We start from the raw sequence: 22,522 nt of genomic DNA on the forward strand, positions 1-22,522 counted from the left end.
CACCTACATCTCATTTTCAAACTCTTTTGTCACCTACAACTCAAAGCTCCCACTAAGATTTATTTCTTATAATTTTAAATCACAAATATATTAAACTCAATAAATAACTCACGTAAATTATGAAGAGAAAACAATTATCATTTTCACGTACAATAATAATTTGAAAAAATCTGACATGTTTAATCCCAATATTAATGGATACTAGTATTCGTACCCGCGCGATGCGCGAATTTTATTTATAAATGTAGAAACAATGTCTTTCGAAAGAATACTTCTTCAATTTTATATGTAAATCGGTGCAAGTAATTTGTCCATTCTAGTTCTAGGTTGAAAAGAAAATCATTAGAAAAAAAAAAACGAAAACCTCATCTAGGATTGGATATTTTAAAACATTATAATATTATAAAAATATTATATTTTTGTTGTTACGTATGTTGATGTGAAAACAATTAATGTTACGAAGTTGTAATAAAATTCGTATAACATCGATAAAAAAATGTGCAGCAGGTTGGTTCAGAGATAACATGACTAAATGCTTTATTTAGCAAAAAAATAATCACCTATGCTAAACTACAGACAAAGACTTGGTTGTGGTTTTTATATACCACATAACATTCAGAAGCAATGATCATTTAAATTATGCCATATATGCAAGTTATAGCCCACATTTTCTCATACTTTGGGAAGAAGCTTGACACTGTTAAATTGGATAACTCCTAATTTAGTTGGACAAATATTTGTGCATTCAAACAACTATAATTAATCCAGTATAATAGGAGTTTTTTGAAAAACATCAATCCAAATATATGAGATTTATCATTAATGTAAGAATATTCTTTGTAATCTTCCGCACAGACAAAAATCTGAAAATAAAACCAAGGAAAAAGACCTAGATAGCACCAATGCATCGATGATATATAAAAACCTATGACACAACCAAAATAGATCTGATAAGAATGTGAAGAGGAAGAAGAGAAGGTTGAAGAAGGGACTGGTTATAGCAGCTTTGGATCGTGAACTTCTAAAGATGAATGTGAGTTTAAGTGTCTATCTAGTCAATCTATAAGTTTATATGTCTATTACAAAATAGGCCAAGTTTAATTGGCTATCTAGGAATTAAGCAAAAAAATTCTTTATATTGACTTAACATAGTAAATATAAGTCCGGATAACTGTCATGTGGTTTGGACAGATGAAAAAAGTAAAAATTCCTTGAAGTGCAATCAGACTTTCCAATATAACTCAAAATTTGCGAGCTAGTAATCACTAACCCCACCGGCAGATTAAACTTTCCAACGTCCGTGATAAACAATCATGAAGTTTAACACGTTATCTGAGAAATTAATCAAAGATATAAATTTTTGCAATATCTTACGCACTACATATGTAAAACCTCATGTGTGAATCTTAAGATAAGTAATTTGCTAAACGTAAAGCCAATTAAAACAGATCCTCCACCAAATTTGACCTCCAATATATGAGAAATTATTGAAAGGTACAAACATAGTACGAATTATAAGCACGTTCATGTATTGTTACACATAAATCCTCAACTCTACCTTTTTGAGAACCAATAAATATTTACGTCAAGATGCCTCTATAAGTTTAACTAATCAAATTGCAGCACCATATTACACAGTTGATTTGGACCATCAGAATGCAAGGTAACTTGAGCAACATCTACACTCTTCAGCGGAAGCGAATGTGTGATGACGTAAAAATGGCATAGACATGGATTAAAGGCATACTAATAGATGACCTTGAAATGGCATATAAAGTGGAAAACTTAAAGTAGTACAATCCTCACAGGTTTCAGCTTTCACTTTGAGTATACCTATCAAACAAACCCCTTTACTACAACACGATATTTAAATTACGTAAATTAGTCACTCCTGTACTATTTTTTCTTTGGCTACTAATTTTAACAGTTACTACTAAAGTATCAGTTCTTTCAGCAGCTAAAACATATATGCAGATCACTAAATACAAAAAACAAACCAAGGAAGAAAATAATAGGTCGACAAACAACAGACCATAGATCTCTAGAAAATTATCCAACTTTCAATAAAGTTTGAAACTTTGTCAAGCATAACTATCAATTTGGAGCGGAAAAAGGTGCCACAACAAAAACTTCTCTGTAAAAACAAAAAATATATGACTGAAACATCTGCAGCGGTTACGGAAACAAACAAAAAAAAAGCTTCAATTGTTATGAACCAAAGGAACAAATATGCTACCAATGGAGCAATGAAACGAATGATGGTGATAATACTTTTAATTAGAAAAATATAAGGCAAGCCAAGGAGTCAATGATGTGTTGTGCTGCTAAGTGTGTAGTTCTCACCTCCGATTTTGTAGACATCTCATCCACTTCTTTATTGTTATTTTCAAACTTGAATCCATGAACACCGATTATAATGCGGATAAAGAGTTAAACTGTATGTGTAAATCAGAAATTAGCATAAATAAAGATCCAAAATTATTTTAAAATAACAACAGAAAGAGATAAAGAAAAAATGAAACCTTGATAATTATGTGGAATTTGATGTTATCATAATACAATGTAGAAGCAATACTATCCAGATAGTTAGATTACGAAACAACTAAAATAAAAGTTAAAGAAAGAAGTAGTTGAAGTCATAAAGTGTAAATGAATCATTGAAAATTTCAACCAACCACTTCACTCTTAAATGTATTTTTCCAGAATGTGAATCCTGAACTTGGTTATGTCAATTTTCTGTTGAATGTCTCTCAATATTGAGAGTTTTGCCATTAAATAGAACGTATTCAAAGACGACATCCCTAAAGATCCGTCTTCCTATCGTAAAGACTCTTCCCGCAATTAGTTTTGTATAATTATTGAGAAATGAAAGATTTCATTAAGATAAACTATCACTGTTTATATACTTGCATTTGAAAATATTAATCACATCATCCATAACCAATACTCCTACAACACCATACCAATACATAAAGAGCAGCTGCAAAATAGATCAACCATCCTTTAATACGCACAATAAAAATTATTTTTACAACTGATATTTGTATATCTTGAGAACATGAATATTGACATATAAAGCTCATTATAGGAACAAATCATCATTCTGCAAACTGGACATCTGTACTATATTCTCATAACTATCAAGAGCACACTTAAAAAAACAAATCAAGAAAAACATCATAAAATGAAATATTGTTCAATTAGTCAATGAGTTAGGAAGATATTATTGAACAAACTCAAGGATTTACTGTAAGGAATCATGTTGTTGTACACTGAGCTCCATAAAACAATCTTTTGTAAAAGGAGAAGAGTCTTCTTTTATGACAAATAATATATGAATACATATACTTAAAGCAACTTAAAATTCATTTTCGTCAATGAATAACTTCATTTACACATATTTCAATGATATTCACAACCTATAGTTATGCAAACCAACCTTACCACATGGAAAAATGCCATTCAGATCTTAAACAATTACACCCATAAACTCGTGAAAATGATCAAATTCTAACATTTCAACTTTCTTCGATCTTCTCATCCATAACACTGGGTATTATGTATCAAAAAAATCCTTAATACAATAGTTTTAAAACTAATTCAAAAATTGTGAAAACTTGAACGTCAAAATTCATTTTCCCATGTCTTTTACTGAAAAACAAAAGAGTTTGTATACAACAAAAGAATTTGTATACAAGCAAATCGTTGGAGTTTGAGATACCCTCTATGTGGCAAGAGTCAATTCAAGAAGTACCCACCAAAGAGTTGTAGAATAAAAAATCAATACAATAATTGAACGAATAAATGAAAATGAATGCTAAGTCTGCATCATATGCATGTTAAATCAAAAGATAAAAATATAAATAATATGTCTGTAGATACAAGCAAATACAAATAACGGAAAAGTTGAAACACCTAATAATAGAATCTATAACTTAATAGAGGAGAAAATTATAGAATGTACTATTTACTTGAAGTGCTTGGACATTGGAATGGGAAAAAAGATATTCTGATCAATTTTGAAACTTTTGTGAGAGAGGTTCGTATAATATTAAGAGTGATACCTAAAAATGTCTTCTCGAATCATATGTTATCCTCTTCCTGCAAGAAGAAAAGGATAAGACAAATTTTTTTATCACTATAGACACTTGAATATCAAATAATCATAACCTATTTCATTTGAGAATGAGAGTTGAGAATGAATTATCTTTTCGATACACAAATACAATGGTAAGAGTTTAATACCCAAAAAACGTGACTTTTAGGAAGACAAAAAATAAAAGGCAAGGTTTGTTTCTTTAATGGACATAATTTCTGGTCTTCTTTATGGATTTTTTATGCTAGTTGAATAATAAGTTCTTGTATGAATTCTTTATCCGTTATTTGAAAGATTTAAAATATGTGATGCTATTCAGTAAATAATTTCAAGAAAAAAAAAAGAGACAGAGAGATATATACCAGAAGAATGAACTTCGCTTGTCTTGCCTTTGGGAATATGCAAAGACACTCTGAACAGTTCTTGTAATACGGTTAAGTTTCATACTACCTCCTCTATCCACTAACCAAATATTTCTCCAAGTAAAATAATTTTTCTAAATCAAATCACTAAATTCATTGAAATACATTTGTATATTCTGCATTACAATTTACCTGTATGTTATTGTTTGTTGTTCACTGGGAAAAATTGAAGTTGTATTTTGAATGTCTCTTATGTTTAATGTGAAAAACGTACATATGATGGGAAGTGAACAAACTAACAAATATACAATTGGCCACATCCAACACTTACCATGAATAACATGAGAATAATTCCAACATTTTATCATCTGAAGTGGCTAATATACAATTTATTTATTTTAGTTAAAATAAGATCATGAAATCACCAACGAACTTAAAGTAGAATTCTGAAACAATTAGGATCTAAATTGCTCAATAGACAATAGTATCAAGTGAAAATGGTAAAATAAACCTTCACGTCTCTAATGAAAATTGATGTGTTGAAACTGGGTTGATCGATGTCAATTGCTGCTTTGATTTGAGGGGAAAGTGGAGTAAAAAGGTATTCAAGCGGTTAGTATGCAACTACCAAAACCCAATAAGAGAGAATCCAAAAGGCACAAGTGAGAAAGTTCTTGATAACCAACCCAATTCTATTCCATCATGTCCTCTCAGTGCATTGTTTTATCTATCATCAATGGTTTATGTTAATTATAACCACCGAATTTCAATATGAATTATGTAAAACATCTAAATATTTTAGAATGGGAAAAACGGATGGAATCTATGAAAAAGAAAAATTTGTTTTCCATGAATTACGAATTTGACCACTGATAACCATACAATCTTCATTGAACTATTAATCAGCTCATGGTGATATCGATTTTATTTTGATTTGTACATGAAGATGAAGATTTTCTTACAATTTGACACCACTGATGCTCATACAAACTTCCTTGGATCTGCACATGCTGATGTGGATTTTCTTTTGATTTGTACCTGAAGATAGAGATATTCTTACAATTTTAAACCACTGATAAGCCTACAAACTTCAACGAATTATTGATCTGCACATGATGATGTAGATTTGCTTTTGATTTGTACATGACGATGGAGATTTGCTAATAATTTGAAGAGAAATATTGAGTGGAAGTAATGGACTTCTGCCACTATACTAACTTTAAATTTTAAGATTTGAATTCAAAAGTTGTATAGTGAAATTCGTGGATCAGATAGGCTTAATATATAGTCATAGTTTTAATTTAAACAAAATAACTGGTGATAGCTAATTTTTAAATTATAAAAAATAAATAATAAATATATGTAAGACAAATGACTAATTCAGAGGATGCCACTTGGCTTATTGAGGAGGCTGCATCCTCTTTTATTAATAATAGATAGATTAGCTTCTTCTTTTGAGTTTCACAAGAATATTATAATCAATTGAAATAGCAGCATATATAGTCTTTAGGAAAATTTATTTTAAAGAAATCTAGCTCATGTAAAATTCTCATTAAATAATTTATGGACACTCTAATAATAATCCCTCCATCTAAAATTTTCTTCCACGAAGACCAAGATTTCAAGCAAGTAAATATTTTTTTGAAAAAGAAAGGCAGCAAATTCTAGACAAAAAAAAATTCTGTCATGAGGAAATAATTTGTGGTGTAAAACAATATGGTGAGAAAATAATTTTATAATATAAAAAAATCTAAATCAAACAATAAAGAATCATCTAAACCCCAAAAAAAAGGTATGCATGAACTAAGCATCAGTCAATTTAATTTTCTTACAAGTATCTTGTTATATTGAATTTTAAATTGAGAATTTAACTTTAAAAATTTATAGGACAAATTAGAATATACAATTACAATACCATGAGTAAAAGAAGGAACCTGTGATAGATATCCATGAATGTGTTTTTGTTATTTTAATATATGGGTTCTAGTTTGTTTCAGAAGCTAGTCTAAATGGAATGGTATTCATATTATTCATAAATAAGTTTTAAAAACAAACGAACCTTTCAAGCCCAACGGGCCACACTAGGACTCTTCCAAGCCTCCTTGGAATGCCTTAGTCAATTTTCATCCTAAAAAATACCCGATCCACGGGCGTAATCCCGGGCTCGTAGGAGATCGTACAGCAGCATGACCTGAAAAAGGCCAGTCCGCACTGTTTCGCCTGTGTGACAACCTAAACGAACCGTTCGACCCCAACAACCCACATTAGACCGCTCCCAAACCTCTCTGGTTTGCCTAGATCAATATTTGACCCTAAAAATGCCCAAGCCACGGGCGCATCCTCGGTCCCGTTGACGACCATACACTAGCTTGGCCCGAAAAAGGTCAGTTTGCACCGTTTTGCCTGTTTGACTATCTAAGAAGACCGTCAAACCCCAATTTCGAATACTAGGCTGCTTCCAAACCTTCCTTGCATGCCTTGATTGATTTTTGGCCTAAAAAATGCTTGAGACCTAGCCGCACCCTCGGGCCCGCAGGCGGTCGTACATGTACTTAGCCCAGAAGAGGCCATTTTATGATGTTTCGCCTTTGTGACCACTTAAATAGGTCATCCGACCCCAACGGCCCAAAGTAGGCCACTTCTAAGCCTCCCTGGAATGCCTCGATGGATTTTCATCCAAAAAAATGCCCGAACCACAGGCGTAATCCTGTGCCCGCAGGAGGCCGTACACCGACATAGCTTGAAAAGGGCCAGTTCACACCGTTTTCCCTATGTGACAACCTAACTAGACCGTCCAACCCCAACAACCCATATTAGGCCACTCTCAAGCCTCTCTAGCACGCGTCGATTGATTTTTGGCCCCAAAAATACCCAAACCATGGGCACACCCTCGGGTCCATTGGCAGCCGTACACCGACTTGGCCCGAAAAGGTCCAGTTTGCACCATTTCTCCCGTGTGACCATCTAAACAAACCGTCTAACACCAATGTCAAACACTAGACCACTCCCAAACATCCCTGGCATGTCTCAGTTGATTTTTGGCCTAAAAAATGCCTGAGCCACGGTCGCACCCCTGGGTAAGCTGGCAACCGTACATAGACTTGGCCCATAACGTGCCAGTTTGTAATGTTTCTCCCGTTTGACCACCTAAACATTTAGTCTGACCCCAATGGCCCACACTAGGCCGCTCTCAAGCCTCCCTGGCACGCCTAGGTCAATTTTCATCCCAAAAAATTCCCAAGCTACAAGCTCACCCCCAGGCCCGTAGGTGGGCCGTACACTGACTTGGTTTGAAAAGGTCCAGTTTGCACTATTTTGCTCATTTCACCACCAAAATGTATCGTCCAACCCTAACGGACCATATTAGGCTGCTTCTAATCCTCCCTAGCACGCCTCGATCAATTTTTAGCCTTAAAAAGCATAAGCCACAAGCGCACCTCCAGGCCTGTAAGCAGCCATACACTGACTTGGCATGAAAAAGGCCAGTTCGCGCCTTTCACTCATCTGTCCATTGAAACATACTATCTGACCCAAATGGCCAACACTAGGCCTCTTCTAAGCCTCCCTAGCATGACTCAATAAATTTTTAGCCCAAAAAATGCTCTAGCCATGGCGCACCTCCGGACCCACAAGCGATCATACATTAACTTGGCTCGAAAAGAGCCAATTCACGTGGTTTCGCCTGTGTGACCACCTAAATTGACCATTCGATCCTAATGTCCCATGCTAGGCCACTCCTAAGCCTCTCTGGCATGCCTCGATCAATTTTTGTCCCAAAAAATACTCTAGCCAAGGGCGCACCCTCGGGCCCGTAAGCAGCCATACACCGACTTGGCCCGAAAAGGGCTGGTTTGTGCCGTTTCCCTCGTGACCACCTAAATGGACTGTCCAACCCTAACGGCCCATACTACGCTTCTTCCAAGCCTCCCTGGCATGCCTCAGTCGATTTTTGGCCAAAAATATGCTCGATTCATGGGTGCACCCCTAGGGTCACAGGCGGCCATACACCGACTTGTGCTTTAACGGGCCAGTTCACACCTTTTTGCCCGTGTGACCACCTAAATGGATCGCCCGACCCCAACGGCCCACACTTGGCCTCTCAGAAGCCTCCTTATTATGCCTCAATCAATTTTCAGCCCAAATAATGCCCAAGCCACGAGCGCACCTCCGGGTCCACAGGCGTCCGTACACCGATATAGCTCGAATAGGGACAGTTTACACTATTTTGCCTGAGTGACCACCTAAATGGGTCATTCGACCCTAACGGCCCACACTAGGCTACTTCCAAGCCTCTCTGGCATATCTCGATCAATTTTTGACCCAAAAAAAGCCCGAACCACAGGCGCACCCCCGTGCCCGCAGGTGGTCGTACACCGACTTGGCTCGAAATGGGTCAGTTCATACTGTTTCACCCATTAGACCACAAAAATATATCGTCCGACCCCAATGTACCACACTAGGCCACCCCAAGCCTCCTTAGTATGGACAATTTTTGAACCAAAAAATGCTTGAGCGATGGGCACACCCTAGGGCCCGCAAGATACTCCAACTTGGCCCGAAAAGGGCAAATTTGTACTATTTTTCTCATTTTACCAATAAAACATATCGGCCGACCCCAACGGCCTACACTAAGCCACTCCCAAGGCTCTCTATTATGCCTCAATAAATTTTTGGCCCAAAATATCCAGAGCAAGGGCACACCCTTGGGCCCGTAGACAGCTAACATCGACTTGGCCTGAAAAAGGCCGGTTCGCATTGTTTTGCCCATATGACCACCTAAATGGACCATCTGACCCTAAAGGCCCACACTAGGCTTCTCCCAAGCTTCCTTCACATGCCTCAGTTGATTTTAAGCGTAAAAGAACCCTAGCTACGGGCGTACCCATGGGTTCACAGGCGGCCCTACACCGACTTGGGAAGCCTCAATCAAATTTTGACCTAAAAAACACCCGAACCATAGGCGCATCCCTAGGCCCGCAGGAGGCTATACACCAACTTAGCCTGAAAAGGGGCACTTTATTCTATTTCACCTCTTTGACCACTAAAATATACCATCCAACCTCAATGGCCCACTCTAGGCGGCTCCCAAGCCACCCTGGTATGCCTCAATCGATTTTTGGCCCAAAAAATGCCCAAGCAATAGGCGCACCCCTGGGCTCGCAAGCGGCCGTACACCGACTTGGCTTGAAAAGGGCTAGTTTGCTCTATTTCACCCGATTGACCTTCAAAACTTACTATTCGACCCCAACGACCCATACAAGGCTGCTACCAATCCTCCCTACCATGCCTCAGTCAGTTTTCAACCCAATAAATGCTCTAGCCATGGGGACACCTATGGGACCACAGGTGGCCGTACACCGACTTAGCCCAAAAAAGGGCGAGTTTATGCTATTTTTCCCGTTTGATAACCAAAACGTATAGTACAACCCCAACGGCCTACACTAGGCCACTCCCAAGCCTTCCTGGCACCCTTCGATCAATTTTGGCCCAGAAAATGCTCGATCCACGAGCTCACCCTCAAGACCGCAGGTGATAATACACCGACTTTCCCCAAAAGGCTGGATAGTTCATGCTGTTTTGCCTATATGATCACTTAAACAGATTGTCCGACCCTAAAATCCCATACTAGACCGCTTCCAAGCCTCCCAAGCATGCCTCAATCAATTTTTTGCCCACAAAATACCCGAACCACATGCGCACCACTGGGTACGCAGGCGGCCATATACCAACTTGTCACAAAAAAGACCAATTCACGCCTTTTTGATAACATTCAACTTACATGTCAATTTAGTGCAAGGCGGTCGTCATCAATATATTTACCCAACTTTGGAGTCGAGGTCGAATCTATGAGGAACAATGTGAGTGGCGATGAAACTAATTTGAAACTATAGCTACAATTTAAATTTAAACAAATGTTGTAAAAAGATAAAATGGTGGGTTTTATCAATCAAACAATAATTAAAGTTTTGACTTGCTTCAAAACTCAAAGCTAAAATTTCAATATTTCAAATCAATGATAAAGAGAAACTAGGGTTGTGATCACTATGATTATTAATCCCCATTAAATAATAACTGTAATATTTGGTTCTTATGACTTGTGGGAAACACCAAATTATCAGTTTCGACAGTCCATCTAAGTGTTTCTCAACCTGCCTAGATGTTGAACTCCCTAATCTCGAACTTAGAAAATCATTCTATTCATACTGATTTTATCTCAAGTTGATTAATCTTGTTACAACATTAATCATTAGATGGGAGCTTAACCTTGCCAAATCCTTGTTGATAATTCGCTACCTTTAGTGTATTTCTTAGTTTGAGAAAATTAACATAAGGCGGGATTTATTGTTTGGAACCAATAAATAACAATCATAACAAAGGAATTATCGAAATGTCCCCACAATCACTCTAACCCTAACCAACTATTAAATACATGGGGGAATAATGATAGATCCCACAACCGTAGTTGTGGGTTTTAATTCCACATGAGAAAGAAAGAGATAGCAAAAATTACATTCATTATTCAAAGTAATTAAACTTACAAAAGATGAAGTCTGAAGTTGATTCTCTTCTAAGTTCAAGAGAAAATTCCCATAACCAAAATCAAAGAGTTAAAAATTGAATTCTAAGTTAAGAGCCCCCAAAGAGAAGTGAACTCCTTTAGAATAAGTTCCAGTCATTTCTAGATGATCAAGATGTTCCGCCCCTTCCTTTTTTTTTTATAGAAAACCCTAACATATGCTTTAAATACTTCAGTCTAATTATGGTAACAAAATTACAGATCACAGTATTTTCTCGGGCAGACGATGACGTGTGTGACGGCTTATCAAGAGTCTGATGACTTATCAGGAATGTAATCATCTCCTCTTGACTTTTGAAAATCTCTGCCTTAGGTTAACGATGAGACATGATGGCTTATCAGATGTGTGAAGACGTATCAGAATTGTCATCACTTCTTCACTTCAAATCCCATTCCCTGCCTAAGCCTACACTTCTGATGGCCTATCACAGATGTCATCACGAATTCCAGCTGATGCTCATTCTCTGTCTAAGGCTAAAGACAACTCTGATAGCTTATTGCAAGGCTGACAACTTATTAGACAAGTCATCAGCTATACTTCCCTCTCTACTTGCTCAGAAATTAACTCTTTTACTTCCATTATTGTTGGTTCTCTTGCATTTTGACTTTTACTGCAATATCAAATAGAAAACAATCAAAAATGACAAAAGTTGCTTAAGACTTTGAAATTATTCTTAGTTAAAAACCTCAAATGTGTTAGCATCTACTTACACATCAACACCAACAACTTAAAACAATTGTTTGTCCTCAAGCAACTAAAACATAACTAAGAGGATACGAAGCACATTCGGCAGTCAATCATCCATTTTAGCTCAAAATATTTTCACCATCTCCAAGGTCAATTAATCATCCATATTATTGAAGAACACAAATGTGACACATAAGAATTAAGATATGGCATCAATTCAGCAAAAACAACCATGCATGTACCAAGATTACACTATCCAAACAAGTTACCAACTAGAAACTAGCAACATAACCAGTGTGCCCTCACTACAAAAATGTCCCACTTCACTTATATCAGACATCACATATGTAGCCATAGGGGCAATCAAAAGATGCTCACTCTCAGAATGAAGTTCCAATCAATGTATGCCAAATACCATAGGCTTGCCCTTATTTTCATTACCAAGATTTTCAGATAGGTCAGCTAGGATCACTATAGGTCTTCTCTTTGGCTTATAATGTAGGCTAGGGGTTGGTATGATACTCGATGATATTTAAAGTGATTAATCCTCCTTGACATTAGACTAGCTTCTGGGGTCTCACTTATTAACCTTTTTCTATTCTTCTCTTTTCTTGATCACACATATTTAGGATGGGTGTGGTCTTTTCTACAATCTCTTCTTTTTTTCACAACTTTTATTTTCTTGTTCTTTTCTCTTATTCTACCTTTTTTCATACTTATTTTACATCACACACCCCTATGATAGACACCCTCAACTTAGGCCATTTGCCTAAGTCAAGGTGCACAGTGTCCAAAGAGGACAAGGGCCAAAATAGGTTCATTATGATATAAATAAGACGGTGATAGGTATCATAAAAAGAAATAGGCTATTCAGGCTTAAAATAGGGATCAAGGGATATTATGCATACAGGGAAGGTCATTAGGCTAAAAGTGGGCTAATATCAAAATGGCCTATGATCCTTTCCTAACCCCTATCCTTTAACCTAGGTAAGACAAACCAGGAAAGTTCTAGATTTAACATACAAAGGGAACTAAGTAAGATCTCACATGCACATGGTACACAAGTATATCACAAGTTACGACTTATCTAGTTCATGCAATAGTTTAGTAATGATTATCAAGTCACTAATACCAATGCAATAAAAATATTCACAGTAGTCGCATATATATGCACATCACACAGTTACAAAGTAGATAATTGGAGATATATTTATCATTCCTAAAAAAAATCAACAAAAATATGTCAACTTCCATATATACTTGTTTCCTCCCAGTTAACCACAACATATCACAAAATAAAACACAATACACCTAAACATGCCGGCTCTACTAGGAACAAGACTTCGAGGAAAAGAGGAACGACAACAAGAACCCTAAGAGGACATCAACACCCACAAGTAGCCCCACCCTCAACTTAAAATCATGCAATGTCCCCAATGCATCAAACCAAAACAAGAGAGTTAGAAACATACCTGTGGCACAATGGGTGAAAAGATCTGATGTCAATCACATAATACAAATACAAATAACAAAATACCTTGGGTTACCTCCCAAGCAGCACCTGATTTAATGTCGCGGCATAACTAGGTTATCTTGACTACGCAGAATTCATCAAGATACCTTAAAATTTCTTCATCCTTTATCCCTCTACTTAGACGATTTGAATCATCGGCCTATCATTCGATCTTTATATATTTTAGGTATGTTGGGCAAATATGAGGGCATGATAAGGAAAGTTCTATCACGCCACTTCGAAGACTTGAACCGCTTGCCCAATTTTGCTTTTAACTTTCATGTGGGCTCATTTGGAAATGGTGAGAATCTTAAAAAGACACTAAATAGAAATCGATCTTTAAGCTTCTTGTCCTTCAAGAGTGGGGTTGTATTATATTCTTTCGGCATGACAAACTCCAAAATGTAGGAATTTTCCTCCGTATTTCCAAAATTCATCATTTGCTTGGGTGATTCAACTTTCATCACATCCACCAAGCATAGTGTTAAAAAGTGGTTTGAGTGAGGTCTTCTCCCTAATTTTGAAGTTGCATCCTTCTCGACCTCTTCACCCCCGAATTGGGCTAGAGTCTTTGTAAGAGATTGGCTTGGTTTCTTTTTTTGCCTCTAGCACCATTTCCTCAATATTCGGATCATCTCTCACGATTGGTTCAGTTGGTTGGGAAATCACTGAGGGTTGGTCAACATTAACATCAACATCAATATAGGGTTCTTGCTCCTTATCTTCACACTCTTCCATTATTTTAAATGATTCCACAGACAAGATATCATCTAAACATAATATAGAAGAATGCTTGGAGTGATTGACCTCTATATCCATCTCCTCATGAATAATTAGCTTCATTTCTTGACACATATCACATATGATATCATACGCTTCTTTCTAGAGATTCAACATTTGTTGAAACATAGCTTCAATGCCACTCTTCCCAGTGCTTTGTTCTTCCTTTTCTTGACCATAAGACCTATCAAACTCATAAGAAAAACTAGAATTTTGGTAACTGCAATAGGGGGAGGGGTCATTTGGGAAATCACTCTAATGTCCATCTTGACCACCACATAAAGAACAATTATACTCCTGGTGGGATGGAGATGATGCACACATCTCTCTCCGGGGAGCATATCTACAATCTTGCCAAAAGTAAGGTCTATCACAATATGGACATGGATTATCAAGATAAGATTTCCAACCACCAAGCTCAAGTTCATTCCACGATGCCATAATAATAAGTAAACTAAAATAAAATTCTATCTAACACAAGAAATAAAAGAAAACTAAAAAACAAATATTTACAAGTTTGAATTCAAACAAGTAGGCTAAAATTCTAAACCAACTCAATACACCAAATTTTGCGCCGGTAACGGCACCATTTTTGATAACGCTCAACTTACACATCAATTTAGTGCAAGGCAATAGTCGTCAATATATTTACCCAACTTTGGAGTCAGGGCCAAATCCACAAGGAACAATGTGAGTGGCGATTAAACTATTATGAAACTATAGCTACAAGTTGAATTTAAACAAATGTTGAAAAAATATAAAATGAGGGGTTTTATCAATCAAACAATAATTAAAGTTTCGACTTGCTTCAGAACTCAAAGCTAAAATTTCAATATTTCAAATCAATGAAAACGAGAAACTAGGGTTATGATCACTATCATCATTAATCCCCATTAAATAATAACTATAGTATTAGGTTCTCATGACTTGTGGGAAACATCAAATTAATAGTTTTGATAGTCCATCTAAGTATTTCTCAACTTTCCTAGATGTTGAACTCCCTAATTCTCTCGAACTTAGGAAATCATTCTATTCATACTGATTTTATCTCAAGTTGATTAATCTTGTTACAACATTAATCATTAGATAGGAGCTTAACCTTCCCAATTCCTTGTTGATAATTCACTATCTTTAGTTTATTTCTTAGTTCGAGAAAATTAACATAAGGCGGGATTTATTATTTGCAATCAATAAATAACAATCATAACAAAGGAATTATCAAGATGTCCCCACAATCACTCAAACCCTAACAAACTATTAAATCCATGGTGGAATAATCATAGATCCCACAACCCTAGTTGTGGGTTTTAGTTCCACATGAGAAAGAAAGAGTTAGCAACAATTATAATCATTATTCAAAGTAATTAAACTTACAAAAGATGAAGTCTGAAGTTGATTCTATTCTATGTTCAAGAGAAAATTCCTACAACTAAAATCAAAGAGTTGAAAATTGAATTCTAAGTTAAGAGCCCCCAAAGAGAGGTGAACTCCTTTGGAATAAGTTCCAACTATTTCTAGATGATCAAGATGTTCTGCCCCTTTCTTTTTTTTTATATAGAAAACCCTAACATATGATTTAAATACTTCAGCCTAATTATGGAAAAAAAATCACATATCACAGTATTTTCTCGGACAGATGACGACGTGTGTGATGGCTTATCAGGAGTCTGACGACTTATCAGGAATGCCGTTAGCTCCTCTTCACTTTTAACAATCTCTACCTTAGGTTAATGATAAGATGTGAAATCTTATCAGGCATGTGACAACTTATCAGAATTGTCATCGCTTCTTCGCTTTAAATCCCATCCCTGCCTAAGCCTAACGACGAGCCTGACGACTTATGATACTTTTGACGGCCTATCAGAGATGTCATCATGAATTCTAGCTGAAGCTCATTCTCGGTCTAAGGTTGAGCACAACTATGATATCTTATCACAAGGCTGTTGACTTATCAGACAAGTCGTTAGCTATACTTCCCTCTCTACTTGCTCAGAAATTAACTCTTTTACTTCTATTATTGCTGGTTCTCTTGCATCTCGACTTTTACTGAAATATCAAATAGAAAACAATAAAAAATAAAAAAATTTGCTTAAGACTTTGAAATTATGCTAAGTTAAAAGCCTCAAATGTGTTAGCATCTGCTCACACATCACTTTTTACCTGTATGACCTCCTAAACAGATCGTCCAACCCCAACTACCTATACTAGGCTGCTCCCAAGCATCTCTGACGCGCATCGGTAAATTTTTTTCCAAAAAACTTCCCAAGCCATGGGCGCACCCCCTAGCCTACAGGTGGTCGTACACCGACTTGGCCTGAAAAGGGCCAGTTTATGCCGTTTTGCCTTAGTGACCATCTAAATGGATCGTCCGACCCCAATAGCCCATACTAGGCTACACCCAAGCCTCCCTATAATTCCTCGAGTAACTTTTTGCTGAAAAATTCCCAAGCCATAGGCGCACCACCAGGACCGCTAGCAACCTTACAACGACTTGGCCTAAAAAAGGCCAGTTCACTCTGTTTCACCATTTGACCTCCAAAATGTACCATACAATCCCAAAGGCCAACACTAGGCCGCTCTTAAGCCTCCATAGCTCACCTCAACTGATTATTAGACTAAAAATTTCCCAAGCCTTAGGCGCACCGTTGTGCCCGTAAACGATCGTGCACCGACTTGGCCTAAAAAGGGCCAGTTCATGATGTTTTGCCCATTTGACCATCAGTTCGAACCCAACATCCCACACTAGGATGCTTCTAATCTTCCCTGACATGACTCAGTTGATTTTAGGCCCCAAAAATGCTTGAGCCACAGGCGCACCCTCGGGCCCGCAGGTGGCTATACACTGACTTGGCTAAAAAAGGACCAGTTCACGTCATTTCTCCCGTGTGACCACCGAAACATACCATTCGACCCTAAAAACCCACACTAGTCCACTCCCAAGCACTAACTGTGAAAAAAATTTGGGCAATTTTTATGATATCAAGAGCAAATATCAGGAGCAGGTACTTAAGTAGCTAAGGTCTTCTTAAGCGGGAATTGTGTTTGAGGCCCACGAACGCTTAAACTATAGCCACCCACTTAAGTGGCAACCATTTTATATAACCTTCTTTTCTGATATTCACCCTTTTTGGATTTAAAGCTTTGCGTTTTGGGCAGTTTTTACGATTTTCTTCACCATTTGAGCTTGGGTAAGCTCCAAAATCTTAATTCGTTACTTTTCATTGATTCATATAATCAAAACAATCTTTAATCTTTTTTATCTTAAGATTTTGAGATGCTTTTAAAAAAAACATAAATATGGTTTTATTCGATTTGGACCTCATTTTTAGGTTGATTTTACTTGGATTTTCAACTATTGATTTCTTTAACCTAGGAGAATGTATTTTTGAAACAAAATTCTGATTTTTTCCTTTTTATTTTTGAACTCATTTTTTAATCTGTTTTGGGCCATAATAAAAAATGAGCAATATGGGTATCATTAGCTTTTTTAATGTGTAGATGCTTTATTTGAATATTGTAGTTGATTCCAAGGTTGTTTAAAAGGAAAAAAAATCTGTGTTAAAGCACTATAGGTTTATATTTCATCGTTTCGACGTAGGTTATGACTTATCTTCTTTCAATTGAGTTGAGTAGTTAATGAATAATTAAATGATAATATGTGTTCCAAAATAACGATGGGATTTATATTTTGAGATTGTTATTATGATTATGTGCATGAGTGGGGGCTTATAGTTTGTTGTTCTTGACTTGTGATATTTGACATTGCGTGTTGCTTGTGTAGGGGCATATTTGACAATATTGGCCTTAATGGTGCAACTAAGAACCTTTCTTTTAAATATAATGCTAGTGTGGGGATTTGAATTGTTATTATAGGCCTTATTGAGCATTGGTTTCTTTTATCAAGATAAAAATTTCCTGAGTTAGGAGTTGATATGACATTGTTGATGTCTTATATGTTTATTTATTCTAATGATGTCTAATTAGAGTTGATATTCATGAATTGTGTACATATTAAGTTGACTTCTGGCTCTATTGTATAGAAATTGAATGGATTGTATATCTTTACATTGATTTAATTGTCAGCCATACATCATCATTGCATACATGTACATTCATAAAATATTGATACCATTGAGGAACACTATTTTTTAAAGAAAATGAGATATTTTTATAAACACCCTCTCCATGAACATAAGACAGAGAGGTGAGATAAGATTTGAGATATGAGTAACAGTATATGGGTTTCGAAACCCTCATTAATCTTATTTTGGGTACTGCAAGCTTGGTAGATGTATCAGCAAGTCATGCGTGACTTTCACCATTTATCTCATCATTATTACAGTGTATTACACATGCATCTGTGATGATTCTTTTAGTTTTTTTGACTTATGTTTATCTTTCATATACTTTCCTGTGTATTTGTATTATTTCATTTCAGTGTTTGTATTAGAACTATTAGTGAAGATGGTGTGAGCTACTATTTGGGAACTTTTGTGTTTGCAGGTAACGTTCTCATATTCTTCTTTATTTATATTATTTTCTTCTTTGCTTAGTTGACCTATGATACATACTGAGTATAAGTCGACCACACTCACTCTTATCATACTATTTTGATGTAGATCCTAGAATGAGTATGACAAGTAAAGGTTGAGTTTATGCTCATGAGTTTGTGATATTTTAAGGTACTGGAGTGCTCTAGAGTTCAGATTTTATTTTTGGGGGCCTCAACTAGTGTTTATTTATGTCTTTATGGTATTTTTAGAGACAGACTATGTATTTTAGATTTCATTCCATATTATGTGGGTTATTTATATCCTATATTCTAAATCAGTGTTTACTTTTTATGTTGATGATGAGGACTGGATTTAGAGATGATAGGGATGTTGAACACTCAATATTAAAGTCTTAGTTAGTGGATAATGTAGAAGTCATTGTTGATCTAGAGGTAGAGGATGGGCACAAGGAGCTAACTTAGTTAGAGGACGTGCAAGGTAGATATCTCTCAAGCCTAAGGTTAAGCATACTAAGTTCTATCAGTTAAGAGGTGCAAGGCCGACTCAGGTTCCATAGAGTTCAGTTGACACCCCAAGGCTACATGATCTATTGATTTATCATTTGAGTCATTTGGATGGTTTTTCTTTATTATACCACGTATTCCTTAGATTTCGAGTGGTGTTCCACTATCAGTATTGGCTTTAGCTTATGGCATTTTGACTTTAAAGGTATATCCATCTTCTGTGGTACCCACATATTGATACATAGCCTACTAGACTTACTATTCCTCCAGTTTCTTCACATTTTGTGATATCTTCTGATGATCAAAAAAAGTATGAGAGTTTTATTTATTTGGATCCTTACAAGTTTAGTGGTACGATTAACAAGGACAACTTAGAGTTTCTGATTTACTACTAAGAGAATTTACATGATCTTGGATTCCTTTAGTCTCCCTGAATTTCTTATACTACTTATTACTTGATTGATATGACTAGGCATTCGTGGAGGTCTCGTTCTAGTTATAGATTATTGGGTTTTCCTATTATGACATGGGCTTAGTTTTCTGAGGTTTTTCTGGAGAGGTTTGTGTCGTACAGTTTGAGGGATCATATGGAAGAAGAGTTTGATCACCTGAAGTATGTTCCATGTCTATTGTCGAGTATGAGCCACATTTTCATGCTCTATCAAGATATTCATCCACCAATATTTCCACTAAGTCAGAGAGGATTCAGAATTTCGTTAACATATTAGAAGGCCCATATAAGTTAGCTATAACCTAGATGGTGGTCTTATAAGATTCATTTAAGATTGTAGGCCTTAAATTTCTACAACTATATGTATTTAGGTATAAGTCCAGGTGAGTAAGGTTCTAGTTTCAATTCTTTAGGCTAGGATGTCAGTTCTAGTTCATCTGTTTCCCTATAGATTGAGTCGAGCTGTAGAGTATGTTATAGTCATGAGAAGTTTGGTCATTCGACAAAAGATTTTCCTTGACATATGCTTGCCCAGTTGGGTTCTCAACTTCATTTTTGTCCTACTCCTATATCATTAGTCAAAGATGGTTCAAGAGTGGTAGGGGTGGTGCTAGAGGTGCTCAAGGTGGAGATAGGGAAATCTTGGTAGTGCTCATGAGTATGTTCAATTTGAGAGTAGACATGGACAGTGTTATGATATACTTGAGAGACTCGAGAAAAATCTACTTTCATGTTATTTGACCATAATTCTACATTCTCCTATATATCTACATATTTTGCTTCTGCTTTTGATGCTTCATATGAGTCCCTTGCTATGCCTCTTCGTAGAAAGTGGCATATACAATGTGTTCTAGTTAGCTAGTAAGGTCAAAGAATGAAGGCTTTACAATCAAGCATATACATAAACCAAATTCTCTCATACATTATGCTTGAAAATAATATCAAGTACATCAAATATGGACAATATGTAAAGCATCTATAATTGAAGTTCAAATTCATCTTCTTTTCTTGGAAATTCTAAAGATGTTTTCTTCTAGAGCTCTTACTGGATATTCTTTCAATAAGTTAAACACATTCAACCACCAAAAACCAACATCACAAGTATATGGATCTTATACAAGATCCCTAAACCAAGAATCTCTGAACATAATATCCTTGGATATTCGAGAACATACTTAGGTGCATGGATCACATTAAGACTAGTACTATTTTCATTTTCCTTATATATGATTTAATCACTAATTAATATATGTGGGATTTCCTTAATGTATACATACAACTCAGTTTAAAAGAGATATTATACTTTTTGTAGTAGTTTAAGAAAATACCTAGTAATTTTCTCCCTAAATACTGCAACCACTATTGTTAACCTATTAAAGAATATTTAGTTTTCATACAAGCCTCATTGGAATAAAGAGATAGAAAAAATGTGATGTTAACCATCAATTAGATAAGTATTTAAGAAAGTTCATAAATAGAGATCCACTAGAAATGATAATCATAGATCAACATTTTCTCTAAGTAAAACAACAACATTAAAGAACAACTTATGGAGAGCTAATGTCAAAAAAATACTAGCCATAAGAAAGTGCTAGATTACGTAAGGTATTTAACTCACATGTTTAAGAATGAAGGATGCTCAGTTACCCTAAAATATCATTAGAAAGCAAAAGATAAACTTCTATCTTAATAGGTTCATATGCTACTGTCGAAAACTAACATAAGTACATGTAGAGCTCCTAATTCAAGTTCACTAAAATAACTAATCATTAACACCTTAGAAGATAAAGAAGTAACTATTGATATTTGTATACTTTCTAAGATACATGTTAAATTTTAGGCCTTGTAATGCAGTTGGTCTCACCTACAACCAGCTAAATATTTTCTAGCGCTAGAGTTTATGAGAAGACAAGATGCACTTTACTAGTGCACCATCAAATTGCAAGTAAATAGTAGTGAACAGTTCTCAATGTTTAAAAGAGCAATAGAAATTGGTAGAATCAATTAAGTATGTGATAAATCGTTTAGTGTATAGGAGAAGGGGAGGCGAGACACCTTGTAACACCCCAGACTTTTAATTGCTTAAATAGTGCATGCAACGATCCCTTAGGACCCTGATATCAAATAAAAATCACTTAAGTTTGGGTTTTAATTTGTTGGGGGCATCTTTAGGCTTATAAAAGACATGTATATCGTGAAATGTCAACCTCGAGGCAGCCCCACACTGTGAAGGCAACCGTGATAGGCTACTACCTTGCCTTCCCAGAGGGGGTCTATCCACAAAACTTTTGGTTCATGATGAGAATCACGCCAAAAACCTCCAAGTTCATGATGGGGGTTGAGCCATGAAATATCAGGTTCAGAATTGGGGTAGCTCCACGAACCCTCTCCCCTTGCCTCGATAATGATCTATTTTAGTTATATTTTAAGGGTACTGGATTCTTTTAACACCCTTAAGCCATTCCCAATTCTTTATGTACGTGTACAGAGTCTTCAAAATGACTTTAAATCTAAAAAAACTTCCTAATCTTCATTCAAATAGAAAGAGAGAAGAAAACTACTATGGTGCCCTCTTGTGCATTCACCAATGCATCCTAGATTTATTTAGCAGTAGTACAGTTGGATACCATATTGTACTCATCAGGACCTAGTCCATACACTATAATATCCTTGGCCTTAGCATTTTTCCTTAGTACAATAAGATCTCAGTAGTAAATTCACTACTAACATTCTTACTTGCTCTTCATCAATAGTTTTCATGGGAATTGTTGGTCCATCAGTGATCCTATCCCACAACTCATAATCTTCTTCTTGTAGAGACATTTCCATTTTAGATTTCTAGCAAATGAAATGAGAACCTCAAAGAGTGGAGGTTGAGTGATTGATTGTCCTTCACTGTGACCAGTAAGTGGTGTGGAATTCATCATGATGATCTTATCTCACGTTCTAAACTTATTTAATATGACCCCACTCTGATACCAAATGATAGAGTATGTGATTGACTGATTTATTAATTTTAACTTAAAAGTTTTCTATCA

Source organism: Capsicum annuum, chromosome 5 (assembly GCF_002878395.1).
Source record: "Capsicum annuum cultivar UCD-10X-F1 chromosome 5, UCD10Xv1.1, whole genome shotgun sequence".
NCBI lineage: Eukaryota > Viridiplantae > Streptophyta > Magnoliopsida > Solanales > Solanaceae > Capsicum > Capsicum annuum.